Below are 6,504 nucleotides of genomic sequence, written 5' to 3' on the forward strand. Positions count from 1 at the left end.
ATTATTATTATTATTATTATTATTATTATTATTATTATTATTATTATTATTATTATTATTATGCGTTCACACCAAACGCGTCCAACGCTTCAAGTTCAACGCGTGTGCATTTTGAATGCGGACGCTTGCCATTTTGCTCTATACCTAGCGTTTTCCCGCGTGTGGTATACATTCAAAGTGAAGGCGAGTCGAGGGCTCGTCAGAAGCATCAGCTCTAGTTTTCCGTTGGGCGCTTTGGAAGCGTCAAATGCTCACAACTCTCAAAACTCGTTGCCGCGCTAGACGCTCGAAATGGGCGCAACGGCCCTCGACAAGCCTCCACGTAGACTTCGAATGTAAACCAGAGGCCCTTGACGCTCAAAACGCGTTTGGTGCGAACGAACCGTAATGGTGCGTTCGCACGCGTTATGCGCGTTTAAAACGCTTCTGATGCTTCAAGTTTGAAGCCTGTGCACTTTTGGTGCGTTCACACCAAACGCGCTTTGAGGGTCTGGCGCGTCTGGTTTATTTTCAAAGTCTATGTGGAGCGTCAGAGCGCGCCAAACGCTCAAAACGCTCCACACGCTCGAAACGTCGCAACGACCCTCGACGCGCCTCCACATAGACTTTTAATGAAAACCTGACGAGCCTGACGCTCAAAACACGTTTGGTGTGAATGTACCATAATAATAATTATTATAATACATGACTTGATTACGAAACGTTCTTAACAGTATTAATGATGCAACTACAGTCCTCTTTACATTAACAACCACTGAAAAAAAAAGATATGGATCACAAAACTTTTAAAAAAGTAATCTTAATATAATATAATATAATATAATATAATATAATATAATATAATATAATATAATATAATATAATATGGTGGTGGGATTATAATGTGTAAATTTTATACAAAAATAACAATAATATCAAGCATCTTTATCAGTTTTAGTGCTATATTATATTATATTATATTATATTATATTATATTATATTATAGGTGGTAGCACGGTTGCCTTGCAGCAAGAAGGTTCTGGGTTCGATTCCCTGCCCCGGTCTTTCTGCTTGGAGTTTGCATGTTCTCCCTGTGCATGCGTGGGTTCTCTCTAGGTACTCCGGCTTCCTCCCACAGTCCAAAAACATGACTGTTAGGTTAATTTTTCTCTCTAAATTCTCCCTAGGTGTGAGTGTGTGTGCATGGTTGTTAGTCCTGTCTGTCTCTGTATACACCGCCTCTCGCCCTGAACCTTAGCTGGAGATAGGCACCAGCACCCCTCCCGACCCCACTAGGGACAACGGTTTTATAAAACGGATGAATGGATGGATATTATATTATATTATGTACAGCACCACTATCCTATCATAGTATATAACATTACCTTATTTAAAAATATTTTTAATAGAAGTAAATTTACATGTTTACATTTTTACACAGTTACAAGGCATTTCTAGTGAAATGAGCAATGAACCTTCTTCTGAGAATCATTCAAATATTATCCCGCATCTGCCTCCCAATGCAATCCCAACAAGATGGGGAGGCAAACGAATCTTGACCCTATCATTTTGCTTGATACAAAATAGCAGGCTACATTTAACTGGAAATAGGACAAAGAAAAATAATGTTTTGTATATGGAAAAAAATCCTCATCTGAAAGCATCTCCTTTAGTCTGACTCCCTTTCAAATCAGCTGAACACCCATTGCTGTAAAATCCTGCCCCTATGTGGAGCACAAGGGAAGTGCACCCAAAGGACTAACTTTCTTGTCCAGGTAATGCACCAAGCACAGTATGAATGAATAATATATTAAGAATAATAAACTTTATAATTGGGAGTGTTAATATAGTGGGCAGGTAGAGTCCAAAAAAGACTGTCTGACAACTGAAACCGCAGATGAACATACACATGTCTAACACAAGTATGTTAGAGTAATGCACTGACAAAATCAACAGAAAATAGATCGGATTTGGGCCGCAGTAAAAATTAGACGTAGGAATCTGAAACTGGATAGACATCCATGTGAAGAACATGCTGTTCTTCCAAATTCCATTCAAACATGCAACAACTGCTGGACCTGAAATTTTCCTTCCTCACCCCTTTCTTTTCACCTCTTGTATATCTCTAGTTCTTCTCTAACTCAACTCTCCAACTCCTATGCATCCTATCCTTAAGCATACCATAATTACTTTGTTGCCTTGATCACATCACCCACCTCACCACAAGCTATTTTGCGCTCTGTTCTCCTCCCTTGTTGTTGTGCTTTTACACGTGCAGAGGTCTTTAAAATAGCCTTTCTAACTGCACCGCTCTGCAGTTTTTCATTTTCTAATAAGTAGTTTATTTCAGCTAAGAGCAACAGCATTCATTCACTCCTTTTCACGGAGAGGATGATGTCAGAAAAAATTTAAACCACAATGTTAAGTCAAACCTTCTACATAGATTTCTAGATCAAAGTCTATTTAATATGGGCATAAGGCTTTCGAAAAGTTAGATTAGAAATGTATTGTTGCTATGGGAACCGTGACATTAAACGTGTTTGTCGTGTCACTGTACTAAAAATGTCCGTAGATGTAAGAGATGGTAAACAAAATCCGTAGGACTGTCCTTTTATTTTTTTTATTGCAGACCAGTACTGACACATAGTTATTAAAATTGCCAAAATGACTTATTAGAAAGGTTTTAAATCTAACAGCAGCATTGAATTATTTTTGATGAAAGGCATGTTTATGAGAATACGTGACCCAATACTCTGACTGATACCTGTGGTTTAAAATCCCCTTAAAAACAAACTTTTTTTTTTTTTGTTAAATTGAACAAGCAAATTAGTTCTCAAACCTTTTCAAGTATCCTTTTCATAACATTGACGGAAATAAAAACAAAACGCTTCTTATCTATTGGTAATGCATGTTTGGTTGACAGGTGCAATTTCATTAAATACTCAGAGTGTACAACTTTCAAGTTTCAAGTAGTAAACATGTACTCTTAAAATTGTTCCCTTAAGTCGGAACTTCAAGTAAGGAAAGTCCAATGTTTATCCCAATATCCTTTAAAACCAATTATGTAAGACAAGAGATAATGTCATTGAAGCAAGGGGGATGTGTTTTGATCTTCGTAAGTCTAGAACGGCAACAAGATAATAGCAATATAGTCATAGCAATAATTAAAAAGCTCCAATAATTGAATATCTTTCCCTTGAGCAGGATGGTAAATTCAAGTATAAATTAATCTAGAGAGAACTGAAGTAAATAGTTGCATCTTGCAGAGACAAAGTTTCCATAACAGTTTATTCAAAGACTTTTGTGTGTGTCCTTATAAGTGAGGAACAGATTTTGAAGGCTCTGTTAAACATACAGCCAATAAAAGTAAAGAGTGTATATTTACTAAAGTTACTGATGCAATAATGTAGTCGCACCAGAGTCAACACATTAGTGCATGTAAGTTAGTTTTGTCAATTATCCCGACAACATAAATGCTGCCTGTAAAAACTTTGAAGTTGGTTTGATGGAAACATCTGTCCAGTGAGAGAGAGAGACGGAGGCTGCAGCTGGCGTTGGGGCGCAGGTCGCACCGCTGAATCCTCCCTGTGAGGGAAGGTACCAAGGCTCCAATTAGCAGCATAGAGGGCCCATGATGATATTTCCATGCGTTTGTGGACGCCTCAGTCCGCGAGTGTTATAAAAGGCAAAGCCACAAACATGGAATTAGGCAGGACAGGCCCAACATCTCTTATGGCCACAGACTCCCCTTTCCTGTGGCTTCCGAGAGCAACGGTGTGACATAAACAACACCAGCCAACAAACTGTTATTACTGTACACACTGGCTTCATAAAGGGCGACTGATTATTTGCGCTTGTCAGCATGTGGAGTTCATCAGGGCAGCGTCCGGCTCTTTTATTCTCAGGCTGAATGGCTGCAGAAGATAGGTGTGGGAGAAACAGAAACGGTAGCACCGAGAGGGAGAGAGAGAAACTAAGTGGGTGGAAGTGATTGAACATCGCTTTGTGTAATATACACACACGCGCGCACACACCGACACACACATTAACTCTCACTGAGATTGGCTGGGATTCAATTTGTTGAGTAACAAAAAAACAAAAAAAATAATAATAAAAAAAAAACATGATAGCTTTCTAACCAGCAGGTGGGAGCAGTACACAGAAAACATAATGAGAATGTTTCTTTCTGAATAATGCTGTTAGAAGCCTGCAATAAAATATCTGTGATCTGTGATAACCCAGCGGTAGGGAAGGTGGAAGAAAACGAAGGCACTGAAACTCATTTTTGTAAATGTATTTATAAAAATGTACTAAAAAAAAAAAAGTAGGTAATTGTGCTAAAAAAATTTTGCAGGAAATTGTAAAACACTAAAATAACCAGAACTTTGATACCTAGTCTGAACCAATAATAATAATAATAATAATAATAATAATAATAATAATAATAATAATAATAATAATACGTTGTTTTAAATTTTTAATTTTTAATAATATATAAAACATATATGATGGTTTTGTAGATAAATTTGCATGTTTGTCAGTTATTATTTTTCACAAGGCTAGAGCTTTAATTGAAGGCTGATAATTTTAATTAAGAACTTTAATTTCAAGGTGTAGTCCAATAAATTTAAGGCATCTAATAAATATTATTACAGATTATAACAGATTATTTTTTTTGCCTCCTCCTCCCCCACCCCCGTTTTGGCCAATGAAAATGGTAAGTAAAACATTTACATTATATTATATTATATATATGTTATATTATATTATATTATATTATATTATATTATTTCAAAGTTAATACTAATGTTTTTCTTTCTGAGCATTGCTGAGTGTGAAGCATTTAACTCATTAAAATTTATACAATAAACACAGTATAGTATAAATGCGTTTGTTACAGAAAAAATAGGACAATATAAAAAAAGTCAATGTATCAGTAGCCTTGATAGAACAAAGCCCAAAATGCACAAATTTAAAATAAAAACAAATATTATTCAAACAAATTGAGCAATACATAGAAAAATATGTCCTAAATTAAACAAGTGACATAACTTGATCAGGTTGTCATTTACGCACTTTGAATTGCCTTGTTGCTGAAAATGTGCTATATAAGTAACATTACCTTACCTTACCTTATCTTACCTTATCTTACCTTACCTTAAATTGAACTTTTATATTTGGGCGACAATGCTATGTGGACGGAAATATGTGCCAGATATGCTGCATTTAAAATAACCGCAGAATCCAAAAAGTACTGCAAACATTACAGCGTGTAAAAGTGTTGCATATATAAACGTGATTTCGTTTACAGAATCCTATTCATTAATTTCTTTTAGAATTAAGACGAGAAAGGTAAAACTTCAGCTTATTTTTTTCTAATGAAATATTTTTAAAAATATATACATTTCTTCCCTTTTTGTTTTGGCCTTCAACCTCCCTTTCAAGAAGCAGAGGCTCCAGGGGGGCACCTCCTCTCTCCTCCCCTCCCCTCAGCATCCTAACACTCCCTCTGCTGCTGAGCTGCGGTACAGAGTGGATGGGTCCGAGGAGCACGTTGACAGCTCTGTCCGGTGTGTGTGAGCCCGCCTGCATACATGGTGAGCACCCGTTGAGTAGGTGGGTCTGCTGGAAGGGAGTGGGAGAGGTGGGAAAGGGGCAGATGGAACACAGAAGGAAGTTCACCAGCGACACTTCAGAGTGTCAGAAAAGTAGAGAGGGATGGAGAGGGAGGGGATCAGAGCGAGCCGCAGGGGCCGTGAAAGGTAGAGGAGTCAAAACAACGCAGCGCGAGGGGGGACAGACATGCAGAAAGGATGGACAGGGCTTATAGCGGGTGGTGGGAGAAAAGTGGCAGAGCTGGGAGATGGAGAGGCGAGAGATGTGTCAGGTAACAGAGGGAGAGGTGAGAGGGATGTGACAAGCAGCGGGTGCTGGAAGAAGGGTGACAGGTAGGGATGGAGGGTGGAGAAGTCAGGACTTGGGGAGAGATAATGATAGCAGGTGGAAGACAGGAGGAGGGAGGAAACATATTTTTGACCTTCACAAATTGTTTGATGGTAGGCTCTGGCACAGAGTCACATGTTCATCCAAAAATCCCTGCAAAAAAAATCATCAAATGCAACCTGAGAAAATCAGACCTTATAATACTAAATATATCAATAAGTGGTTTTATGACCCATTTGTAAACTCAGTTTATTTTCAGTAAGGAAGAAAGAAACTTGTTGGAGCAAGAAGTCTTCAGTTTTCTTCCCTTGACAGGATACTTTAAAACATATCTTTGTGTATTTTCATTAAATTTGTTAATATTATTTAAAATGCATTTTTAATTAAAGTTTCACTCTCACTTTATCCACCATTTTGTTTCCTTATACTTTATTTTAGTGGTCCACTTATTTGCTTGAATCAGATACATTCATGCCTGCAGCAATTATGCATTTCACTCTCCTGTGGTAGAGTAAATTTGACCTAACACTGCAGGACAACCAGACCCTCCATACTCCATACAGGACACACACACACGCACAC

The sequence above is a fragment of the Poecilia formosa genome, unplaced genomic scaffold (assembly GCF_000485575.1).
Source record: "Poecilia formosa unplaced genomic scaffold, Poecilia_formosa-5.1.2 Scaffold100, whole genome shotgun sequence".
NCBI classification, from domain to species: Eukaryota; Metazoa; Chordata; class Actinopteri; order Cyprinodontiformes; family Poeciliidae; genus Poecilia; species Poecilia formosa.